This window comes from Pseudophryne corroboree, chromosome 6 (genome assembly GCF_028390025.1).
Source record: "Pseudophryne corroboree isolate aPseCor3 chromosome 6, aPseCor3.hap2, whole genome shotgun sequence".
Lineage (NCBI taxonomy): Eukaryota > Metazoa > Chordata > Amphibia > Anura > Myobatrachidae > Pseudophryne > Pseudophryne corroboree.
In genome coordinates this window covers 495,682,581-495,709,125 of record NC_086449.1, presented here as the reverse complement: position 1 = coordinate 495,709,125, position 26,545 = coordinate 495,682,581, and the positions used below count along the sequence as shown (strand labels likewise).

The following is a 26,545-nucleotide window of genomic DNA, read 5'->3' as shown; positions in this document are numbered from 1 at the left end:
AGAGGGAATAGATCAGTACATGGGGACAATAGCCTTTTGATATTAGTTATGGAACTGTTAAGCTGTGGTAAAAAAAGAGCTTCATGTCTGAATAAAAAGCTAACATTAAAAAACATAATCTTACAATTATATATTACAATACATCTACAAACCTTCAAAATGTTTTCAGTACAAATGAGGCATTCGGTTTTGTGTGTGGATATGAAGAATTTTACATTTACAATTTTGTATACCATATTTAATACTATGCTTCTTAGTGATACTGTAAATCAGTTAACTAGTTATTTATAAATAAAATACTTACTTTGTCTTAAAGTGTTGTGTGATTTTTAACCTTTTTCTATTTGATAGAACAAAAAAAGATCGTTCTACCGGCTGACAATTTTTTCATAAATTATGATATTTCGTTCAACAAGCACCAAAACAATATATATTTTACATATGACATACAAGCAGGATTGGGAAAAAAAACCCAAAACAGTTTAAAAACAAAATACAACAACAACAAATAAACAGTTTTGTGTTTTTTTTTTAACCTTTTTTTTAACCATTTTTTTAGATGAATGTTTTTAATGCTGCTTATTATATTAATACTTTGACACATTGCTAAGTATTAGAAACCTTGATCAACCATATTTGAATGCTTTCTAACATTAACAATCCAAAGTTAATAGGCTTTGATTTGATTTCTTTTAAATCTTCTAATAAAACCAGTTTTTTCCTATTACATCTAAATATTCCCCAACACAAGAACCCTCTTTTCTCTTTGTTGTTTGACTATACATCTGAATATATGTAAACAGAGTAAACATATTAAAACATACAAACTACACAAAGATATTGATGAAATTAAAAAAAGAACAAGTTAATGTTAAGCATTAGGGGAGTATTCACTTAGCCGTGATAACAGCAAAATGTATCGCACCTTTCTCCTGAAAATAAATTTGTCAGCCTGAGCACTCCCATTTTTTGCACCTATCCTATTCCAAAATGGCGAAAACTGGATTTGTGCGATAATTTTAGCCGCCAAAAGCAAGAGATTGCCGGCTGTTGGGATCCCGGCGCACAGTATACCAGCGACGGAATCCCGACAGCCGGCATACTGAGAATTTTCTCCCTCTTGGGGGTCCACGACCCCCCCGGAGGGAGAATAAATAGCGTGGCGCGCTACGTGGAGAGCGCAGCGAGCCCGCAAGGGGCTCATTTGCGCTCGCCATGCTGTCGGTATGCCAGCGGTCGGGCTTCCGGCGCCGGTATGCTGGTCGCCGGGAGCCCAGCCGCCGGCATACCATACTACACCCCAAGAGGTAAGTATATAGGAGAAAATGGGAAATATGCCTGTTCCCCCAAAAAAGCCAAACGACTATATGAAAACATTATAGAAGTCTATTAGTGGGCATAATAAAACTATTTGGTGTAATTAATTCAGGTCAAATGGCTGCTATAAGCATTTTTTTTTATTAAATGTGGAAAGATTTTAGAAAGCTTTTTTTTCTGCAAAATAAGTGCTCTCATTGTAATTTCGGGTACAGACAAATGGGTATAAGTACATATTTGGGTCATTTTAGGGGACTTAAAAAAAAAAGTGGAAACGGACAGATTACTCCCACCTGCAAGTCTAAGCACCCCAATATACTTTTTCTATACCTTGTACCCCAATTTCTATCAGTTATTTCTTGACCCCAAAAATGACATGTCATTATTGGCCAATAAAAAAATGATTAAAAACATCTAAGTGCCTAATTAGTCATTCAGGAAGGGGGGGGGGGGGGGGGGAGGGTGGCCCAGTGGTTCCAAACCAAATCCCGACATTTTTACCTTAAAATAGGGATTTTGCACTACTTATTGGGGGTCATTCCGAGTTGATCGCTCGCTGCAGATTTTCGCAGCGCAGTGTTCAGGTGAAAAAATGGCATTTCTGCGCATGCGTATGCCCCGCAATGCGCACGCGCGACGTACGTGTCTGAAAAAATGCAGGCGTGGCTGGGCGTTCGCTGGGCGGGTGTATGACATCAAATCCGGACACGAATAGGCTGAAGTGATCGCAAGCGCTGAGTAGGTACAGAGCTACTCAGAAACTGCACAAACTGTTTTTGTAGAGCTCGGCTGCACAAGCGTTCGCACATCTGCTAAGCTAAAATACACTCCCCAGTGGGTGGTGGCATAGCGTTTGCACGGCTGCTAAACCTAGCTAGCGAGCGATCAACTCGGAATGACCCCCATTGTGCCTAATTCGGTAATCCCTTAGTTCTACTTATTACTTATAATTTAATATAGTATTATATTTACAATTTACTTATAATTAAGTAAATTGTAAATAGTAATACAAAACGGAAAGTGTAAAAACACTTTTCAGAGAAACACACAGACACACGGTTAAGTATTAGAACTGGGCATGTCCCGTTAAACATTTTGAATACAAACACAATATTTTTTAATATAGTAGGCTTTTTAAGTCACCGTATAATAAAAAAAAACCAGAGTGTTTATTTAAAAAAAATGTTTTGGTTTAAAACGAGGTGGTTACATTAACCCAGCCAACCCTGCATACAAGAGGACTCTAATGCTCCGCTTGCCAATCTTGGTACCAGAAAGTGTATGTGTAGTGAATCTGGAATTTTTGTGGAACATTACTAATAGGAATTAAAACAAAAAAGTGTAATAATCTATGTTAGAAAATTTTACTTTTCATAACAAAACAGTTTTCTTTTACTAAACACCTGCTACCGCCACCCTAAGATGAAAAGTGTTGCGGAGATATTAGCTTGCTTCTTAAATACAGACAAAACCTTGCTCCTGTTTTCACAGGATTTATAGCTTTTTCTCCTTAATATAAATAGACCCCAAGTAACCATCGCAAAAGGAGGTTTCACTTTAGTGCGTATTTATAACATTAATTTCTATTACAATAATATGTTTTAGTATTTGAATAGCTGAGAATTTGTATCCACCACAGCGATATCATCATCCTATATAGCAGGGCTGGCCAAACCGGTCCTCGAGATCTACCAACGGTTCACATTTTCCAGACCACCTAGCTGGTGCACAGGTGTAGTCATTACTAATTAAGATGTGCTGCATTCATTCCTAACTGACAATTCTACAGATCTCCAGTAGGCCTGGAAAACATGAACTGTTGGTAGATCTCGAGGACCGGTTTGGCCAGCCCTGCTATATAGGCTTATGAAAAAGAAAATACAGAACTAATACAAACATATCTTCCTTAGATTACAATGCTAAACATTGCTTTAGTTGCCAGTGTTTGTGGATGTATGTATTATAGTACAGGGCATCCGGAAAGTATTCACAGCACTTCACTTTTTTCACATTTTGTTATGTTACAGCCTTATTCCAAAATGGAATAATTTAATTTTTCCCCTCAAAATTCTACACGCAATACCCCATAATCACAATGTGAAAAAAGTTTTTTTTTGTGATTTTTGCAGATTTTTTAAAAATAAAAAACTAAGTATTCACAGCCTTTACTCAATACTTTGTTGATGCACCTTTGGAAGCAATTACATCCACAAGTATTTTTGAATATGATGCCACAAGCTTGGCACACCTATCTTTGGGAAGTTTCGCCCATTCCTCTTTGCAGCACCTCTCAAGCTCCATCAGGTTGGATGGGAAGTGTCGGGGCACAGCCCCTCTTTCAGATCTCTCCAGAGATGTTCAATCGGATTCAAGTCTGGGCTCTGGCTGGGCCACCCAAGGACATTCACAGAGTTGTCCTGAAGCCACTCCTTTGATATCTTGGCTGTGTCGTTGTCCTGCTGAAAGATGAACCGTCGCCCCACTCTGAGGTCAAGAGAGCTCTGGAGCAGGTTTTCACCCAGGATGTCTCTGTACATTGCTGCATTCATCTTTCCCTCTATCCTGACTAGTCTCCCAGTTCCTGCCGCTGAAAAGTATCCCCACCGCATGATGCTGCCACCACCGTGCTTCACTTTAGGGATGGTATTGGCCTGGTGATGAGCGGTGCCTGGTTTCCTCCAAACATGACGCCTGGCATTCATGCCAAATAGTTAAATTTTGTCTCATCAGACCAGAGAATTTTGTTTCTAATGGTCTGAGAGTTCTTCAGGTGCATTTTGGGAAACTCCAGGTGGGCTGCCATGTTATTTTTACTAATGAGTGGCATCCGTTTGGCCACTCTACCATACAGGCCTGATTGGTGGAGTGCTGCAGAGATGGTTGTCCTTCTGGAAGGTTCTCCTCTCTCCACAGAGGAATGCTGTAGCTCTGACAGAGAGACCATCGGGTTCTTGGTCACCTCCCTGACTAGGGCCCTTCTCCCCCGATCGCTCAGTTTAGATGGCTGACCAGCTCTAGGAAAAGTCCTGCTGGTTCTGAACTTCTTCCATTTATGGATGATGGAGACCACTGTGCTCATTTAGACCTTCAAAGCAGCAGATATTTTTCTGTACCCTTACCTAGATTTGTGTCTCGAGACAATCCTGTCTCGGAGGTCTACAGACCATTCCTTTGACTTGCACTGTCAAGTGTGCGACCTTATATAGACAGGTGTGTGCCTTTCCAAATCATGTCCAATCAACTGAATTTACCACTGGTGGTCTCCAGTTAAGCTGTAGGAACATCTCAAGGATGATCAGTGGAAACAGGATGCACCTGAGCTCAATTGTGAGCTTCATGGCAAAGGCTGTAAATACTTATGTACATGTGATTTCTTAGTTGTTTTTTTTTTTATAAACTTGCAAAAATCACAAAAACCTTTCTTCACATTGTCATTATGGGGAATTGTGTGTAGAATTTTGAGGGGAAAGAGAATTTATCTCATTTTGGAATAAGGCTGTAACATAACAAAATGTGGAAAAAGTGAAGCGCTGTGAATACTTTCCGGATGCACTGTAAATATATATTAAAATAAAAATTATATATACACACACACACACACACACACACACACACACACACACACACACACGTGTATAGTTATAATCTGGGGAAATTAACTCAGTGGGGGGGAGACAATAAACCTAAGTCAGAGGTTCCCAGATACGGTCTTCGAGGCACCCTAACGGTCCAGGTTTTAAATATAGGCATGCTTGACCCCAGGTGGCTTAATTAGTACCTCAGTCAATTAGATTTTGCAGTCAGTGCTGAGCCATGCATATATTTAAAACCTGGACTGTTGGGGTGCCTTGAGGAGCGCGTATGGGAACCTCTGGTCTAGGTGCTTAATCAGGGTCCACACACAGCTTTTTAAGAAAATAAATTAATTGAACTTTAGTGTCAGCATAAATTAAACAGAAAATAACATTCAGTCTAGCCCCCATGTATAGCATGCTCTCACTTCTTCACCCCTCACTACACTGGGAAGAGAGTATGCAAACAAATTTTGGCCCAAATGTATTAAGCCTTAAAAAGTGATACAATGGAGATAAAGAGTGATAAAGTACCAGCTAACCAGCTCCTGTCCTTTTTCATACATAGGGGCATAGGGGCAGATGAAGCCTGGAGAAGTGATACAATGGAAGGTGATAATGCACTAACCAGTCAGCTCCTGTCATTTTTAAAAACCCAGCCTGTAACGTGACAGTTAGGAGCTAATTGGCTGGTGTGTTATCACCTTGCACTTTATCACTTCTCCAGGCTTTCTACATCTGCCCCTCAGCCTGTTACATGGCAGTTAGGAAGCGGATTGGCTGGTTATTTATCATTCTTTATCCATCTCTGCTTTGTCATACCTCCCAACATGACCCTCTTCAGGAGGGATAAAATGCACTGCTCCTGGACTTTCCTCTTAATTTATGATTACCAAAACCTGTTTTGAACAGGTTAATGGATGAGAAAAGTGTTTCACTACGGATGATGGCAATTCTGAATTAAGTCCAGGAACAGAGCATTCTGTCTCTCCTGGAGAGGGTCATGTTGGGAGGTATGCTTTTTAAGGCTTAATACATTTGGGCCTAAGTCTCTCTCAAAATCTTGCCTGCTTCTTGCAGATATATCCACAGTCTTCGACCTGGCTTGGCTGACATAACTACTAACATACAGTATGAGTCCTCTCTCTGATAGGTAAGGTGCTTCCTGGTCTACTCACACTCAAGGCCTACTGGCCTGGCTTCTTCTCAGCAACATAAGCACAGTCACAGAGATTGGTGGTCTTTCTTGCTTCCTGTAGGTTTAGACGCTGGTCTCCACTGGCTGCCACCGCAGCCTGACTGGCTTTTGCAACCCCACCTGGGCTGGACACACAGGCAGCGGCCTCTCCTGGCTGTTACAGTCTCACCCAGACAGTTTGCACTCTCCAGCACTTAGGTGTACCCCCACCTCTCTTTTCTTCCCTGTGTGGGCGGTTCTCTCCTTCTCCACACCGAATCCATGGCTCACTTACGCTATTTACCTTCATACTGCCACACACACCCCTCTCCAGCTCAAAACTGCTGGGTTGAGCAACATGGGATGAAACATTTCCATGATGAAATTCCCCTTTATTCTTTTTTATTAGGGCCACATTCCAAAACATCATCCAAACTTGTCTGTCATCTGGCTGTCTCATCATCCAAGTCCCTTCGTCTCGTCTTTTCTTCCTGACTCTATGGCACTTTATAGGTTTCTACGAATTGCCAAGCAGTTTTTGATGGGGTTTTCAAACATTACAACATTCTTTTCCACTTTAACACATTCCAGATAAAGCCTTTTATGCTTCCTCCACCATTTCCAAACTTTTCTTTGATCCTTTTGTCTGACAGTCTGTATAACCGCATTCATATCTTTTTGGCTATATTTTAGAATGTCAGAAACTTTCCCCACATCAAATGGCAAGATGTGATACTATTCATCTTTTTACACTTTTTGGGAGGACAGAAGCAATGTCAGAAACTTTAAACGTCTCCAGAAGGTTGGTCCTTTCCAATTTCTTTTCATTAATGCCATTTACCGTCATATTGTATTGCCACTAGACACACACACACACATATATATATATATATATATATATATATATATATATGTCCAGTCTAGTTGGAAGCCACAGTCATCAACAATTCACTGCACTACAGGATTTCAATAGATTCATTTAAATAGAAAAAGGTAGATACATTTGTATTGACAATGCTAAATTCCTTTGTCGTATAAACAACCCTTTATGAAGCTAAGAACACTGTACGCTGTTTACTTAAGAAGTACCGTAATGGTACGCTAGTTGCGTAACGATCGCTCAGCCGTAGGCGAGACGCTCAAGCGTCACGTTCGCTCACGGCCCAGCGATCACAGGACACGTTATTGGTTATGTCTAGGGTAATGATTCGCTATGGCGTAGCTTACGCTCGAGACCACGAGGAGGTCACCAGCGATGCAGACGCTCACAACACTATACCTTTATGATAAAACCTTATACCAATGAAATACACTGAATACCTTAATGTGAGTACAGGGTGTAAGTGCAACCTTGTGTAACCTGACTAACTACAAAGCTGCTTGAGCGTCACCGACGCTCAAGTGAACACTTATCACTATAGAAAATACACAGATGCTGGTTTAGGTTCCAAGGCCTATTAACTGTATTATATCTAATATACTTGTAAAAGGGGATAACAGTACAAATGATACACTACAATATAACAGAGACTTCCTAACCACAGAACTAAACAATAAATACAAAAAGACAATACTACACTGACCTAAATGCAATACAGTACAATACTATCTAATACAATACAATACTAGCCTAGTCTAGGGGAGATATGAGAGAACAGAACAGAGAGAGATAGAGAGAGAGAGAGAGAGAGAGAGAGAGAGAGATGAGATGAGAGAAATTGGCTCACAGAAAGACAATGATTACGGAGAGAAACTTACGCACAAAGGGTATGATCGCCTGCGCCTCGATATCCAGCTCCCGGCTATCAGCAGATAACCGTTGATGAGAGAGTGAGCTGGATGTGGTCGGCCTGCCTATTTATGCCCCACACACAATGCAATCTCCTGGTCCTACAATCCCATTGTCCATTGGCCGAAGGAATTCGGCCCTGCATCATAACAAAAGGTCATAGGGTGATTCATACAGGTGGGCTGTGACGATTTCCAACAGCTCAGGTGGGTGGGAAACTGGGTTTCCCGCCGCATACCTGAGTATGTGTAATTAATAGAAATGGACATAAACTTCTTATGTCCATAACTATTCGCACGAGCGATTAATACGCTCCAAACCAACACCGGAATATTGCTAATTAAATACTCTTCCGATGGGTACCAAACACTGCTGTATGATTCCTGTTAGACCCTTTGTACGATATAAAGAGGGATTCCTCAGCTCTGGGACATTGTATTTTAACCAAACTTTCAGAATCTATCAAAGGGACCATGATCTATAAACTACATTAATTGTGAACATTTGTAACGAATGAGTCGCACGCTACGACTACATAAACTCTACCGTAAATACGCATAGCGCGCCTGCGAGTGCACGTTATTGCGGGTATGCGAATCCACGGGAGAGCGCATGCACGCGCAGCGCGGACCAGTGTGCGGTGCAAATATGGCAACGTGCATTGAGACATTTTTCTGACTTTGACAGTCCACCCTTTGGCAGTCAATAATAACTGCCACAAAACATTTAAGGAGAAAAATGTAAGTCAGGGGTTAATTGATTTCCATGGTTGGGTAGGGGAGGAGAGAGGAGAAGGTGTGAAGAGGGTATGACCTAGTGAGAAAGCAGAAGCATGTGTGTATGAGTCCATGTTTGGAGGGTCATGTATCATCGTGCCGTACGTGTGGTAAATCAAGCTTCGAGGTATTGCGAAGTATACATTTGAATTCCTTCTTATCCTGTGGTACAGGTCTGTGGATGGGCTGTCAAACTTTACCGAGCTCATTTCGGCTGTGGTTGTAACAAAATGGGGATGCACATTTTAGTTGATGATACATGAATGGGGGAGGTATGTGGTTGCTGATATCTGTGCCTGAATTCCCTATCGTCTATGTGTGTCGTTACCTGAGGGTTGTAGAGATGAAGATAAAGAACACTTACGAAAAATGCAATGATATTCTATGTCAGGGAAATGTACATCTGTCGTCGAAGTTGTGTTCGGTATCTGTTGAGAGTCGTCTTCTTTGCGCTGTTTTGCTCCTTAGGCATGAGCAACAAGCTTTGTCAGTGCCATCAGATTTACAAAAATGTTGGGCTAGCGTGAGTTTAAAAATACTAGGGAAACTGGGGATCCATGGCAAAGTTCATCAAGTGTCCATATTTAAAGTTGTCAAATCTTCTTCTTTGGTCAATCCGTTGTCTGTATACATCTCGTCTCGTCAGCTTCCTCGTCCAAGGGGGTCTTTGTATCTTGGAGAAAAGCAGAAAAACAGGTGAAAGAAACGGACCGTATAATCGCATTTTCATCACATCCTGGTTTCTATCATTGGGTCATAAATCAAATCCAGGTTAATTACAGTTTCCTCACTCCTCAAGCTCATCACTTTTGTACTTTGTTTGCACCTCATTAAAGCCTGCCCGCATCTAAATATCAATCCAATCGATATAACGACACCCAAGATACATAGTAGAAACTTTCCAACATCCATTATGACTCCTTGAGCCCACTCTCCTAAACCGGAGAACCAATTTCGCGGGTTCAACCATGACACCCAACCAGTCAGCTCATTACCTACAGCAGCAAGGGTGAGATTGTGTTTTCGACGAAATTCCCACTTTAGTTGGAGAATATCGTCCATCTTTTGGTCTATGACCTCTACCGGATCCTCGGTGCTATTTGTGATATACGTGCAACACTTTATGCCGTACTGTGTTGCCAATGTAACACAATATCCGCCTGTTACTGCTGTAAGGTAATTAAGAACCATCCTATGCTGAACTAGTTCTGTTTTGTAAGCTTGAAGTTCTCTTCCAGTGTATCTAAACGTGTCATCATACATTTCAGTGATATTATCTAACAAATTGGCGAGTGCGGAAATGTATTTATAATTCATCACTCCCCGAGCGGTACGAGTGAAATCTAACGCTACCAGAACCTGAATCCCGGTGGATTCATGGATAAGATCAGAGGCCGGATGCTCTAACCTTTCTGACAGTTGTCTTTTAACTCGGTGCTCGTAATGAGTGTGAGTATAAGGAGCTTGGGCACCACGGTGTATGTCCTTCATTTTGTCATGTGTAACAGTCATCACTTCAGGCAATACTTTCCCAATGTAACACAATCCTTCAGAGTTTGGGGCAAGCCACTTGTACGCCTTTCTCCCGCATATGAAATATGCATCATCGGGGAGAACATAAGGGACGGAGAAGGACATGACCATGTTACAAACCTTCCAGGTGAAATCTCCTGACCCTAATTCTTCCATCTGCTTAATGCACGTATCGGTTTGTACGATATGTGCACAGTATCCTGGTGATACCTCTCCAACTCTAGTAATCCTATTTCCTAAGGTATATCGATACCGGAAAGATTTTCCTCTACTGGCTATGTGGCGTACGAGCTCTGTATCTGTAGGCATTCTATCTGCTCTGTGTGAAAAGGTCATGGTAAGGTTGCTCCATGACACTTCCCAATTTCCCGGTTTTCTGGGATTGGAGATGTTAAAACATAAGAGGGACCTATCCACATGGTATTGGTGGAGCTTCAAACTAGGAGGGCTGGAGATGTTAAACCTCCGGTCCACCGGTCTCCCACCACTTAGCTCAAGTACCTCCCCTAACGTTAAAGGAAATGGTACTAGCCCTGATTTGCTGTGACCCTGAGGTACTTGAGAGCATACCCAACAATCTGTTTGGTTTAATACGTTACCCACTAAGGAGTGATAGTCACTCAATGGATGCCGGTCTATATGGATATTAAAACTAGATTGGCATTTCTTTATGCATCCATCTTCAACCAGATTATCACAGAGCCTACAGATACAATTTTCTTCAGCTAACAATCCATCACAATTTCTTCTATCGGATCGTTTTCTGATACTCGCCTTTGCTTGTTGGTTTGGTTGATCTTGGAAAACTACACCTCCATCATCATAATCGGAACCCATTCCAGAACCTCTTTCGACCTCTATGGTACTCTCGCCGGAACAGACTGCTCTGGTCAACATCATGGTTAACATCAAAATCCGGATCACAGTCTCTTGGGGCAAGTCCATCTTTGAGGAGGAAATAGAGAAGAATGAGGAGGGGGAAAAAGAAATTTTAAGGGAGAGGGGCTGGGAAGTGGAGAAAAACAATAAAAAGGGAGAGGGGAGTCGACAGCTGCTTTCGATTTTCAAGGCTCAGGTGCCGCCTCAATCCTCCTGGAACAGACACTCCAGTGATACAACCTCTACCGTCTGTTCCTTATCGCGGGACTTCTCTGGATCAGCAACCTTTTTGCAGTGGGATGAATGGACCCAAGTCTCTCTCTCAGCAACCTTCAATGCTGTGGTGCTAGTCAATAAGACCTGGTATGGTCCTTCCCATCTATCAATAAGACAACCTGAGCGTAGAAAATTTCGTATCATTACATAATCCCCAGGTTCAATGTCATGACAATTACTATCTGGTAAATCAGGAATCACCACCTTCAGATTATCATTTTGATTCCTCAACTGTTTACTCATGTTAATCAAGTACTTTACAGTTACTTCATTGTTACATTTCAAATCATCCTGAGGGTTAATCATGACATGCGGTTGTCGACCAAACAAGATTTCAAAAGGAGACAGATTAAGAGGGGACCTGGGAGTGGTTCTGATGCTATACAAAACAATGGGTAAAGCTTCTGGCCACGTCAATCCTGTCTCTGCCATTACTTTACTCAATTTATTTTTAATAGTGCTGTTCACTCTTTCGACCTTCGCACTCGCCTGTGGACGGTACGGAGTGTGCAGCTTACTATCAATTCCCATCAACTTACACATTCCTTGAAAGACATCACCTGTAAAATGGGTACCCCTATCACTTTCAATGATTCTAGGGATACCATATCTACATACAAATTCCTGCACAATTTTCTTAGCTGTAAACATAGCGGTATTTGTAGCTGCTGGAAAAGCCTCGACCCAATTCGAGAAAACATCTATACAGACAAGTACATATTTCAAATTTCGACATGGGGGTAATTGAATGAAGTCAATTTGTATTACCTGGAAAGGGCCGCCGGCAGGTGGGATATGGGATGGTTCTGTAGGTATTGCTTTTCCAATATTCTTTCTCAGACAGGTAAGGCATGACATTGCTCTTTTACTCGCATGAGAGGAGAATCCTGGGGCGCACCAGTATGCTCTTACCAATTTGCACATCCCCTCCTTGCCTAGATGAGTCAGCCCGTGAGCTGCTTCAGCCAGACATGGAAGGTATGCCCTGGGGGCCACTGGTTTACCATGTCCATCCGTCCAGAGCCCTGAGGACTCCTGGCCATATCCCTTTGCCTTCCAGACTGCTCTTTCCTGTGTGGAACACAGATTCTGCATCTCACACAACTTCTGTGTGTTGATGGTATTAAATACCATCAACTGTGTGGTGTCTGTCCGTGTGGGGGTAGCAGCTGCAAGCTTTGCGGCTTCGTCTGCTCGGCTGTTACCAAGGGATACTGGGTCTTGGCTATATGTATGTGCTTTACATTTGATAACAGCCACTCTGTCGGGTTCCTGTATCGCTGTTAGAAGCCTTTTTATGTGAGCTGCATGCGCTATCGGTGTACCAGCTGCCGTCATGAAATTTCTGAGCCGCCATAGGGCTCCGAAATCATGGACTACCCCGAACGCGTATCTGGAATCGGTGTAGATATTGGCTGACTTACCCTTAGCCAATTCACATGCTCTGGTTAGGGCGACCAGTTCAGCAACCTGGGCTGAGTGAGGTGGGCCTAGCGGTTCCGCTTCTATGGTGTCTTGGTCATCTACGACTGCGTATCCAGTACACAAGTCTCCCGAGTCTGACTGTCTGTGACAACTACCATCCGTGTAGAACGTGAGTTCTGCATCTTCCAGTGGATTGTCACTGATGTCAGGCCTTGCGGTAAAATTTTGGGTCAAATATTCCATACAATCATGTGTATCTTCCTTTGCATTAAATCCTCCTTCCCCATCACTCTCACCTTCCACCCTTTGTGTCTGACCAGGCACACCTGGGAGAAATGTTGCAGGATTTAATGCGCTGCATCTCCTTATGGTGATGTTTACGGGGGCCATTAATGCCAATTCCCATCTTGTAAACCTTGCAGATGAGACGTGTCTGGTTTGGGCAGAATTCAATAAGGCAGATACCGCATGCGGTGTATGGATTGTGAGGTTGTGGCCTAGCACGACATCTTCGCTTTTTGTCACTAGCAATGCTATTGCCGCAACGCTACGCATGTGGGGAGGGATCGCGCTACCGTATCTAGCTGGGCGCTGTAGTATGCAATTGGCCTGCTGGCATCACCGTGTTTTTGTGTTAGTACACCTGCTGCGCACCCAGCACTTTCTGTTCCGTATAGTTCAAAGGGTTTCCCATAGTCTGGCACACCTAGTGCTGGTGCCTGCGTTAGGCACTGTTTGAGTCTCTCAAATGCTGTTTCAGATTCGTCTGTATGCGAAATCCGATCAGGTTTGTTTGAAGAGACCATTTCCTGCAAAGGTAGCGCCAATATGGAAAACCCTGGGATCCAATTACGGCAATACCCACACATTCCTAAAAACGTCCTGATCTGTTGCTGGGTTTGTGGCAGTGTCATGTCTCTAATGGCTTGGATTCTATCAGCGGTCAGGTGTCTCAGTCCTTGTGTTAGACAGTGTCCCAAATATTTTACCTTAGTTTGGCATAATTGTAACTTGTCTTTGGAAACCTTGTGACCTGTGTCTGAAAGATGAAACAGGAGCTGTTTCGTATCCTTCAGAGATGCTTCCAGTGAATCTGAACACAGTAATAAATCGTCCACATACTGTATCAATACTGATCCACTGTCTGGTTGGAAAGACTGTAAACAATCATGCAAAGCCTGAGAAAATATACTTGGACTATCTATGAAACCTTGGGGTAACCGAGTCCACGTGTATTGGACTCCTCTGTATGTGAATGCAAACAAATATTGGCTGTCAGGGTGCAGAGGTACCGAAAAGAAAGCGGAGCAGAGGTCAATAACAGTGAAAAATTTGGCAGTGGGAGGAATTTGCATTAGGATGACAGCTGGATTAGGCACTACGGGGAACTGACTCTCAACTATTTTGTTAATCCCCCTTAGATCCTGCACTAGCCTGTAACCCCTCCCCCCACTCTTTTTAACAGGGAAGATGGGACTATTTGCGGTGCTGGACGTTCTTACTAGAATGCCCTGTTGTAGCAAGCGCTCTATTACGGGAAAAACTCCTAGCTCCACCTCTGGCTTCAGAGGATACTGTGGGATTTTTGGAGCTATCCTACCATCTTTTACTTGCACAACTACTGGAGCTACGTTTGCCATTAATCCAGTGTCCTGTCCATCTTTTGTCCAAAGTGACTCTGGTATCTGAGATATCATCTCTTCTACTTGGGATGGATTCCTATTTGTCATAATGGAATGTGACATTAATTTTGATGGGGAGTCTAACATGTCTCGTACTTCCTGAGCGTGATTCTCAGGAATGTCCAAGAATACACCTTCAGGGGTACAATAAATGACGCAACCCATTTTACATAGTAAGTCTCTTCCCAGGAGATTAGTTGGTGCAGATGCAGCCAGCAAAAAGGAATGCTTGGTATGCAAAGGCCCTATTGTAATCTCGGCTGGTTTGCTAACAGGGTAGTGCTGGACTACTCCTGTTACTCCCATGGCTGGAATTGTCCTACCAGTGGTTCTCATGCCCACTGTCGAATTTATCACTGACTTGGCCGCCCCTGTGTCTACAAGAAAGTTTAAAGTTTTACCAGCCACATTGATTGCAATTTCTGGTTCGTTTCCAAGACTAGCAATCAACTTAACTGGGTGCAGATTACAGGTATGGCCACACCCCTATTGGGTATGCTGACCTCCCTGAATCCCGCTGGCAGCAACTACTTGTGAGGGAGTTAGCTGGGAACTACCAGAGGCATGCCAGTCTCTGTTTGGGGGATATCTTTTTGTTTCCCCTGTATGTGGCTCAAAACTCCGCCTCTGTGGACCCTGCTCCCAATGTCGTGTGTTGTGTTGTTGTCTAGGGGGTTGAAAAGATCTTTGTACATTCTTTGTTCTACATTCTCGTGCAAAGTGTCCCGGTCTGTTACAAGAAAAACATGTTATTACACTTGCCTTACCCACAGGATTCGGTGGTACATACGCAGGCTGCCTTGTGGTCAGCGCCTGTATACTTACGGACATCAACTTATCACTTTGCGACTCTCTGTGCCTAGTGATGTTTCTGTCGTGATCAATAGCAGCCTCTCTCAAGCCGGACACTGACAGACCTCGCCAGCATGGTTGCGTGGTCTGAACCCTAGTCTTTAATGTTTCCTTTAAACCATCCATCAGTACAGATACTGCTACTTCCCGATGGTTTGGGTTGGTCTTAATGTCTTCTATACCAGTGTACTTTGCCATTTCTAATAGTGCCCGGTGAAAATATTCTGTTGCCGTTTCGGACTCCTTTTGCTTAATGGAAAATATTTTATTCCATTTAACAACGGCTGGGAAATACTCTTTTAGCTGTAAATTTATCCTTTTTACATTATCCTTGTTGTACACGTCTGTAAGCGGTACATCTTTATCCAATGCACAATCAGCTAAAAACTGAGTTGCATCAACATTGGAAGGTAAACAAGCTCTTAGCAGTATCTGCCAATCCTTGTTGTTGGGTTCTACAGTGTTACCTAGATCCCTGATGTATTTTTGGCTAGCAACTAAATCCTTCCTGGGGTCAGGAAATTCGGACACTATTGTTCTTAATTCCATTCTGGAAAATGGAGTGTACATGGCAATGTTCCTTATGGGAGTGGCTCCAGACACATCTGTTTTTCCATTGGGAACTGCTATTACCCTTACAGGAGCAATTCTAACAGCCTCTTCCTGTGTAGATTCTACTGCTTGTTGTGGTACAATTGTTTCAGTGTAGTGCATGGTGCCGTACTTACCCGTTGACACGACCTCACCTATCCCTCCGCTAGGGGCTTTCACTAATCTCGTGGGTGTCGCTGTGCCTACTGTGGTCTCTGCTATGGTGGCTGCAAGAGAGAGAGCTGAAATTGTTGCTGAATCGTCTTCTTGATCACACTCCTGAGGAAGGTTCAAAACAGGGTACATCTTGCACGGGTTAATACTTGCATGAGTTATTTGGTTAACATCATTAACATTTACAGGGTTACTAAGAGTTTGTGTTTTACAACCCAGTGCGTTTCTCTCCGCAATCAACTTCTCTCCTGCAATGTATGGTGGAGGAGGAGCTGTGGCAATCAACTTCCTGACTGCCCCAGATCCTGCCGCCAGAGCCAAACCTCTCTGTATCTCACCTTCCTGGTGCCATAACTGTAAACAATCATGATGTTGAATTCGTCTCTTTGTTGATTTTACGAGACATATCCTCCTCCTTAAATTTTGTAACACTTCTGGACTAAAGCTACCTATTCTTGGGAATTTGTCCCTGTCTTGTACAGTCATTCTCTCCCATTCATCACATAAAGATTCGGTGTGAATTCCATATTTTTCACACATTACATATCGTGCCGACCCAACTGGTCGGTTCACAGAATCAACCTGAACCAGGGTTGATCGCCCCCTACCTGAACAAATGGCCCCCATAATCTGCAGGCGTTGCTTATTCCTCCTTGAATATCAAGGCTTTCAGCGAACCCTTACAAACAAACCAAGATGTCCTTGGGCAGGCCGGCGGTGGTGGTTTATCAAGTACCCCACTTACTTCTCGCCCACGTTGGCCTGTGCTGCAATCACTGTAGCCAGAGCTGCTGGACCCAACCTAGGGCCCCTGTGAACCTTTAGTTTACTGGAACATATGAGGGTTACCCGCAGGACACTTACTCTTTCCAGTAAAGTTGGGGTTGTTAGATAGTTCCTGAGTGACCAGCGAACTTCCCTTCCAAAAATAAAAAATTACACAAATCACGTCAGAATGTACAGATAGCGTTTGTGACCACTTTACTCTAATGGTATTAGGTCAGATTACTAACTACTGCACACAATAACGTGCGGTCCAATCGTTCAGTATACGAGCACTACTTGTCATGTACTGAAAGATCAATGGAATCTATGTTTCCGGCTGCGATTCCTTCAGCCAGAGCTTGTATGGCCTATATGGGTTCTGCACCAACACCCCAGGCGTTGTGCCACTGGACTTTTATAGCGGACCTTTTACCTTACGACCTCCTGGTCTTGTTAACCTTATGACCTCCTGGTCTTGTTACCTTATGGTCCGCTATACTCTAATGCTCAAATATTATTTAACCAGGGATGCCTCCCTGGCCACCGTATATGTCACTTACACGTATGTCCCTTGACGAGTACCCGGCTTTCCTTTTGGTTCCACCTTAAAGTTATATAAACTTTTGTATACAAAACACACTCACTCAACACATGTACACTTTTGTTTCTATATCTATTTCTGCGCAGAAATTGTCTTTAGGCCAAAAGTGTTACCAATTAAGAGCAGGATCTGTTAAACTAAATTTCAGATTTTCCAAAAAATAGATTTGCGTTATTTACCGCTTCGCGTTATCTACCGCTGTGCGTTAATTATCGCCTTGCGCTAATTATCGCTTTGCGCTAATTCAACTTTTTCGTGACTTGAGCTACGTGAGCGTAACCGGACGCTACGTTGCGTAATGAACGCTGCGTGCGTCTGCCTTTGGATTGCGTACGCTAGTCTTTGTTAGCGACACGTGTACGCAATGCAAAGGATCCACCGTAACACAATATATTTTTATCAATGTAAATGATCCCTGATCATCTACCGCAATCCACACTGACTGCCTTGTATCTCAGACAAACCGTGTGTTTGTTCTATACTTTAACTATCACCTCTACTATGAAATAACAGCAAATCTCTTTTTAGCACTTTCTATCAACTATAAAATTGGCAAACAGGAATAGTGATATACGAAAAATGAAACAGAAATGCAGATATATGTATGCGTGCGTGTATACGCAAGACAGAAGAGAAATAAAAGTTTTAAAAGACACAAGCGTTTTGTTCTTACTTCCGGTTACCGGGTTCCTTCAGCACTCTTTATCTAAGCGAAGCAGACGCTTATCCCGCCAGCACTATGAGACAACCTCCCACCCTTTGCTGGAGGGATAATGTCTGCTGATCTACCTAGTGCAGATATGAGAAGGATAGGACGAGCCCGCAATTGACAATGCTAAATTCCTTTGTCGTATAAACAACCCTTTATGAAGCTAAGAACACTGTACGCTGTTTACTTAAGAAGTACCGTAATGGTACGCTAGTTGCGTAACGATCGCTCAGCCGTAGGCGAGACGCTCAAGCGTCACGTTCGCTCACGGCCCAGCGATCACAGGACACGTTATTGGTTATGTCTAGGGTAATGATTCGCTATGGCGTAGCTTACGCTCGAGACCACGAGGAGGTCACCAGCGATGCAGACGCTCACAACACTATACCTTTATGATAAAACCTTATACCAATGAAATACACTGAATACCTTAATGTGAGTACAGGGTGTAAGTGCAACCTTGTGTAACCTGACTAACTACAAAGCTGCTTGAGCGTCACCGACGCTCAAGTGAACACTTATCACTATAGAAAATACACAGATGCTGGTTTAGGTTCCAAGGCCTATTAACTGTATTATATCTAATATACTTGTAAAAGGGGATAACAGTACAAATGATACACTACAATATAACAGAGACTTCCTAACCACAGAACTAAACAATAAATACAAAAAGACAATACTACACTGACCTAAATGCAATACAGTACAATACTATCTAATACAATACAATACTAGCCTAGTCTAGGGGAGATATGAGAGAACAGAACAGAGAGAGATAGAGAGAGAGAGAGAGAGAGAGAGAGAGATGAGATGAGAGAAATTGGCTCACAGAAAGACAATGATTACGGAGAGAAACTTACGCACAAAGGGTATGATCGCCTGCGCCTCGATATCCAGCTCCCGGCTATCAGCAGATAACCGTTGATGAGAGAGTGAGCTGGATGTGGTCGGCCTGCCTATTTATGCCCCACACACAATGCAATCTCCTGGTCCTACAATCCCATTGTCCATTGGCCGAAGGAATTCGGCCCTGCATCATAACAAAAGGTCATAGGGTGATTCATACAGGTGGGCTGTGACGATTTCCAACAGCTCAGGTGGGTGGGAAACTGGGTTTCCCGCCGCATACCTGAGTATGTGTAATTAATAGAAATGGACATAAACTTCTTATGTCCATAACTATTCGCACGAGCGATTAATACGCTCCAAACCAACACCGGAATATTGCTAATTAAATACTCTTCCGATGGGTACCAAACACTGCTGTATGATTCCTGTTAGACCCTTTGTACGATATAAAGAGGGATTCCTCAGCTCTGGGACATTGTATTTTAACCAAACTTTCAGAATCTATCAAAGGGACCATGATCTATAAACTACATTAATTGTGAACATTTGTAACGAATGAGTCGCACGCTACGACTACATAAACTCTACCGTAAATACGCATCCCGCGCCTGCGAGTGCACGTTATTGCGGGTATGCGAATCCACGGGAGAGCGCATGCACGCGCAGCGCGGACCAGTGTGCGGTGCAAATATGGCAACGTGCATTGAGACATTTTTCTGACTTTGACAGTATATATAAGTGAATCTATTGAAATCCTGTAGTGCCGTGCCTTGTTGAGGACTGTGGGTTCCAACTAGACTGGACACTTATGCTATATAGCAAAGGTACACAGGTGCATAATTATTATAACTGCATGCTGGCTAGAAATGGATTGTATATTAGAAAAAAAAATAGAAAAAAATAAACAATATATAAATAAAGATATTAAAAGGTATTAAGGATATTTTAGTATTCTGTATATAAAAGTAAACTGCTTGTTGCCTCTTTGGTCCTTCTTCATTTAAGGAGATTCTTTGGAAGCCTTACTAGCAAGTACTTCAAATGCACTTTGTCAGGCAGCAGACGGTCATTTTGCAGTGTAGTCATACATGAAGCATTTAAAAAAAGTCTGTTGAGATATTAGCTAGGCAATTACTGCATAGCAACCCAACCTAACACTGCAGGGAACCAGGGGCACAGAAAAGTTTTGTGGTTGGGGGGGCATAGTAGAATATAAATCTTGGTGCTCCCCCGATTCACCCCCTCCTCCCCATGTGGATCCCCGCGGAGACTCCTACTGTATTAAAGGCTGCTATCGGCGCCACAGCCTGCTGCCACATGCTCTCTCCTATCCTGGTCGGCTCTTCACTCTTCAGGGATGCATTACTGGGAGGACGCATGGCCATGCTGGGCCTGCTGGGACATCTCTGCCTCCTCCCGGTAATGCAACAGTGAAGAACCGTCTAGGACAGGACAGGGGGCAGCACGCTGCGGAGCCGGCGGCAGACTTTTAAAGTGGGAGTCTCAGTGGGGATCCGGAGGTAAGTGCTCCCCCTCCCCAGCGCATGCCCCTCTTTCATGTTTGGGGGTCATGCTACCCCCATGCTTCCCCCCTGTCCCGACGCCACTGCAGGGAACACATAGTTACATTACATTTATAATCAGAAACATTGGGAAAAATAAATAAATAAATAAATGGGGAGGGAGGAGGGGGGGGGGATTCACATAGTCACCCAGTAGGATACATGTATCTTAATTATGAATTTATTAACTGTATCTTAGCTGTATATAGTACTTTATTAGATCTGCTAATAACATTTACAAACAGCTGAGATGCTTGCCACAGTATCTGCACATAAAATTGGCAGATATTTTATACTCACAGATAAAGCCCTACATACTAAAGGAGATGGTGAAAACTGTGCAGGTCATTTTTTTTTTAATAATCATAGCTGCAGGGCCAGATTAACAAAGGGGAGGATAGAGCCCCAGCCCCCCACATAAAAACAGGCCCATCAGAATGCCTGGCTGGCCATTAATCATAGTATTAAAATTGTATTTCTATGCATTTTTTTCTACTTTTATGTATTTAGGGAAACAGTGGTGTTATTGTTACTCTTGATACCCGGTGTGGCAAACAGAGACCCCCACACATTTGACTGAAAAGAGTGACCTCATGAGAAGGGGCCTTAACCTCATGGCACTCCCTCATTTGCATTACATCGGACGGGGGTAGGGGGGCATTCCCAAAGATGCTGGACAGCCCCCGGAGACTCTCCATGTACTGCCAACTTCCCCTCATGACAGAGGCCGGGCGCTGCAGGGTAATGTAACAGTGCACCACCCAGCTCCCAGTTGGCAGTTTGATGTTGGCAGGTTGACAGTCAATAGGTCAACATAGACTAAAAAGGTCAACATGTATTAGGTAGACACTGACAAAAAGTCAACACAGGAAAAGGTCGACAGGTACAAAATGTCAACACATGAAACGGTCAACACGGAAATGGTTGACACCACAGTTTGTTTTTTGGTGTTGTTTTCACCTTCAGAGCTCAGGGAATGCCAATTAGTGCACCACGTCCTCTTGTATGGCTCTCCTCCCTCAGTTACTATTCCCAATCATAGTTCAAGTGGATGGTAAAGTATGAAAAAGGTGTAAAAATGTGAAAAAACAAACCTTAAAAATTTGTGTTGACCATACGTGTGTCAGCCATTGCCATGTCGGCCATTTGAACCTGTCAACCTTTTCCAGTGTCAACCTTTTTGTCAGTGTCAACCATATGGGTAAACCTAATGACTGTTGACCTAGACACTGTCTCTCTATACATTGGAATTTCACCCCCTCAGAGCGTGACACCCGGGTGCAATCTGCACCTCTATAGTAATGCCTTTGAGTGTAGGGGGTGTACACACCCACATGGCATTGACCACACCCACACAGCTCATTCTCTTCTCAGTACTGGACCTTATTCAGCCCCAGGTCCATGTGGTCCTGTATAATTGTATTCCACACTCCAAAAAATATTTCTGAGAGGATAAAGTGTAGATATGATATAAATTACCATATCTAGTGCTATATTTTGAAGGATTTTCCCCTAAATAGCAGTGAAACTGAAAGCTCAAGTCTGCAGGAGAGAGGGGAAATCTGAAGATATTACTTTCCTATCCCTGTAGACAGCTTTTGCCACAGTGACAAAACATGGTTAAATAGTGATGTAAAGTGATTTACCACTATAATAAGCATAAATAAACAAATTATTTTCACCACAAAGAGGTGAGAAGTAAATAAAACAGGACCCAAAGTCTAATTTGTGTAGGAAAAATATCTTTACACAGAATTACATTGTCATCATTAGTATTGTCTTCAAAGGCGTAACAAAGGCGGGGCGAGCGGGGTGCGTGCCCTGGGCGCAATAACAGGCCTATCAGGGTATGCCGTGGCAGGCAACATTATCATTAGAATGACTCATTGTAGTACATCGCGTTAACAAGGAGGAAGCAGTTGGGTCCGAGCCAGAAACCACCCCCCCCCCCTGCCCCCGTACAGCACGGAGATGCGCCCGTCGGCTGAGTGTGGGTGCTTCTCACAGACCAGCTCCCGAGATTCAGCGCGTATCCCTGCACCCTGCGCCTGTCTTTCTTCTCCGCTCACCCTCCGCGGCATAGTGGGACCCCGGGGAGGACAATGTGCTTAGAGCAGTGTTTTTCAACCAGTGTGCCGCAGCACACTTTGTGCCGCCGCCGCCAGAGATGCCTTCTGCCCGGACCCGGCTGCTGCCGTCTGCACTATATACACTGTGACGTGCCCGCTGAAGAGCTGCCTGAGCTGCCCAATAGTGATACTATGCTCTTCCGCGGCCCGGCCAGTGACTCCTACGAAGTGGTGTGACTCATAGGTCATATACACCGCGCCGCCATCTCGCTCCACTGAATCCGCTCCTCACTCCTCCCGCCGCTCCCACCGCTGAGGGGGAAAAAGAACATTAAAAGGTGTGGACCAGTGTTTTTTTTTTTTTTTACTAGCCAGTGCTTTTTCAATATGGCAGAAAGTGTGTGTGTGTGGTGGCATTACTACAGGGGGGCAGTGTGTGGTGGAATTACTGCAGGGGGACAGTGTGTGGTGGCATTACTACAGGGGGGCAGTGTGTGGTGGCATTACTGCAGGGGGACAGTGTGTGGTGGCATTACTACAGGGGGGCAGTGTGTGGTGGCATTACTACAGGGGGGAAGTGTGTAGTGGCTTTACTACTGGAGGGCAGTGTGTGGTGGCTTTACTACAGGGGGCAGTGTGTGGTGGCTTTACTACTGGAGGGCAGTGTGTGGTGGCATTACTACAGGGGGACTGTGTGTGTGTGTGTGTGTGTGTGTGTGTGTGTGTGTGTGTGTGTGTGTGTGTGGCATTACCACAGGCGGACAATGTGTGGAATTACTGTGGGGACCAGTGCATTATTTTAATTACTGCTGGGGACAATGGGTGTGTGTTTTTCCCCTTGAGGACCAATATAGGTTTGTTTTATTTCCCCTTGTGTGTGTTGTTTTTCCGTGGGGTACGGATGGTGTGCCTTGGCAATTTTCAGATCTTGTTCGGTGTGCCGCGAATTGAAAAAGGTTGAAAATCACTGACTTAGGAATGTGGTGCAGCTGCTCAAGGATGAGAATCCAAGAGGTCGGCAGGTCCTGCTTGACATCGATATGAATTGGGAACGAGCTGCCAACTGCACATCCAGGTCTGTTATGGAGGGGGGGATAAGGGATGCGGTGGGTCAGATGGAGCAGTGTATGTGTAATGTAATGCCCGGCCCTGCTACATTGTGTGCTAAATGCTGCTGGCAGGAGATGCCCTTTAAGCCAATGCCAGGCTGCTGTTGCCCATTTGTCACCCCGATGAGTCCATGGCAGACAGATAATGGGGGTTATGATGACACTAGTAGCGTGTTATCTGGGGTACATGGTGGCCCTCTCCCCCCTCTCTCCTACTTGTCCCCCCTCTCTCTTTCTTGCTGCCCTCTAGTGGCGAAACCTGCCCGACACCATTGCACCGCCCGCCCGCCCATCTCTGGCCTGCTCTGCGCTGCCAGTAGCAAGTAGTTTGAGCAGCTGCTACTGTCACAGTCCGGCTAAAGGAGGGCCACTATCCCCGCTCCTCCCCTCTCCTCTGACCCTGGTTCCTGTTGAGGCTGTTCTTGCTGCCAGGGATCTGACGCCACGATCCTCAGCGTTAATACCAAAGAAGGATCTGCTCTGCAGTTCTGGGCCCAGGAAATTAAATTGCAATATAATGGTCATTCACTGACTGCTCCTGTCACCCTCTCCTTCTCACTGCCACCATCTCCCTGTCAACCAGTGCTACTGCTGTAACCCTCTCCCATGCATCATCCACTGCTGTCACGCTCCCCCTGGCATCACCCACAGCTATCACCCTCTCCCTAGTGTCACCCACTGCTATCACCCTCTCCCTGGCGTTACCCACTGCTGTCACCTTCTCCCTGGCGTCACCCACTGCTGTAACAGTCTCTCTGGAGTCAGCCTCTCCCTGTCACCCAATGCTACTTCTGTCATCCTCTACCTGGCATCGTCACCCACTGCTGTCACCCTCTCCCTGGCGTCAGCCTCTTCATGTCACCCAGTACTACTGCTGTCACCCTCTCCTTGGCGTCACCCACCATGGTCATCCTCACCGTGTCAGCCGCCGATATCACCCTCTCCCTGGCATCACCCACTGCTGTCACCCTCTCCCTGACATTACCCACTGCTGTCACCCTCTCCCTGGTGTCACGCACTGCTGTCACCCCCTCCCTGGCATCACCCACTGCTGTCACCCTCTCCCTGGCATCACCCACTGCTGTCACCCCCTCTCCCTGGTATTACCCACTGCTATCACCCTCTCACTGGCATCACCCACTGCTGTCACCGTCTCCCTGGTGTCACCCACTGCTATCACCCTCTCCCTGACTCAACCTGTACCTGGTGTCACCCACTGCTGTCACCCTCTCCCTGGCATCACCCACTGCTATCACCCTCTCCCTGGAGTCACCCACTGCTATCACCCTCTCCCTAGAGTCACCCTGTCCCTGGCGTCATCTACAGCTGTCATCCACTCCCTGGCGTCAACCACTGCTGTTACCCTCTCCTAGGTGTCACCCACTGCTGTCACCCTCTCCTTGGTGTCACCCACTGCTGTCACCCTCTCCTTGGTGTCACTCACTGCTGTCACCCTCTTCCTGTCACTCACCGCTGTCACCCTCTCTCTAGCGTCACCCACCGCTTCACCCTCTCCCTGACATCACCCACTACTGTCGCCCTCTCCCTGGCGTCACCCTCTCCCATCACGTTCTGCATGTGGCAGTTGTGGAGGCGCGCACAGGGATACTCTTTTTTTATGTGTATGTGTGTGTGTGTGTGGGGGGGGGCATCGTTTGACAACTTGCCCTGGGCTCCAAAAACGCTAGTTACACCTCTGATTGTCTTTATTTGTATAGCGCAACAAGGGTTTTCCAGTGCTCACTTACAGAGTACATAAATAAATAAGCAAAACAAGAAGAGAGAAGGAATGGAAGGCAGCATTCAGATTTCACTCTTCAAGGGAGAGGTTTCAGGCTAGGAGTGCTCCATCTTCTGCTTTCCATGGGTCCACTCAGACCTGACCACAGCGTAAGATGTGTTAGGTTTTTCTGACTTTTTATTTTTATTTACTCAAAGTTGACTGTGCATACCATAATTGTGTGTTTTGCTTATTTGTTGTATAACTTAATTCAGGAGATATTTCTCAATAAAGCTAAAAACTTTATTAGCATCTCTCTGTGCCTCTTATCAACTTACATGCCGGAAAAGGGGTGTGATACACAAGACAGACATTAAAAAGATAGACAGTCATTGGGTCAACAGTAAAAGGTCGACAGGGTCAAAATGTTGACACAATTTTTTTTTCCTGGTTACTAAAGGTAATAGTTTGTGACATGGATAGCAAATGCAGCAAAAGTTGTAAAAATGTAAAAAAAAGACCATGTCGACCATTACTGGCCGACCTATTGAATGTAGACCTTTTTAGTGTAGCTCTATAGACCGGATACCCCTGAAAAGGGGCCCTTGCTACATTGTATGCAATAATTTTAAGAATCTGGCGTTCGTCCAAGCACTATTCAATACTCGGCATGGTGGGATGTTGGTTCATATACTCCACACTACTATGCTGAGATATTTGTAAATGCTATTAGGGGTGAATCAGCCTGAGACAATTACCTGTGAATGAATATTATTAGATTTAATGCATTAGAGCAAGCTATGAAAAGTAGAGTTGCTTTGCTTGTGTGTTTGTTAGTCCAATTTTCACAACAAAAAGAAAGGTCTTCTTTGTAATTCAGCTCAACGCCTATTTCTGACAAAAGGAAAATGTTTAATATTAGTACAGCTATATTTTTCTATAAACAGATTCAGCCTCAGTGTAAACACTGGTCATAGTGACTCACTCATCCACAATGCAGGTATGTTTGTATATTTGTCAAAATAAATGGCTAAAAGAACAGCAGTGCAGTCTCAGGTATGTCCAGATAATAAGCAACTGTGGGATTCTGCATGTTCAGAATAAAATAAAAAGAT

At 44.2% G+C, this 26,545-nt stretch overlaps 1 protein-coding gene across 1 annotated transcript in view; it reads right to left on the bottom strand.

The window, feature by feature from the left end:
* Positions 1-26,545, bottom strand: part of ANO6 (anoctamin 6) — a 199,090-nt gene that overhangs the window by 108,101 nt on the left and 64,444 nt on the right. The gene's annotated exons all lie outside the window — the stretch shown is intronic.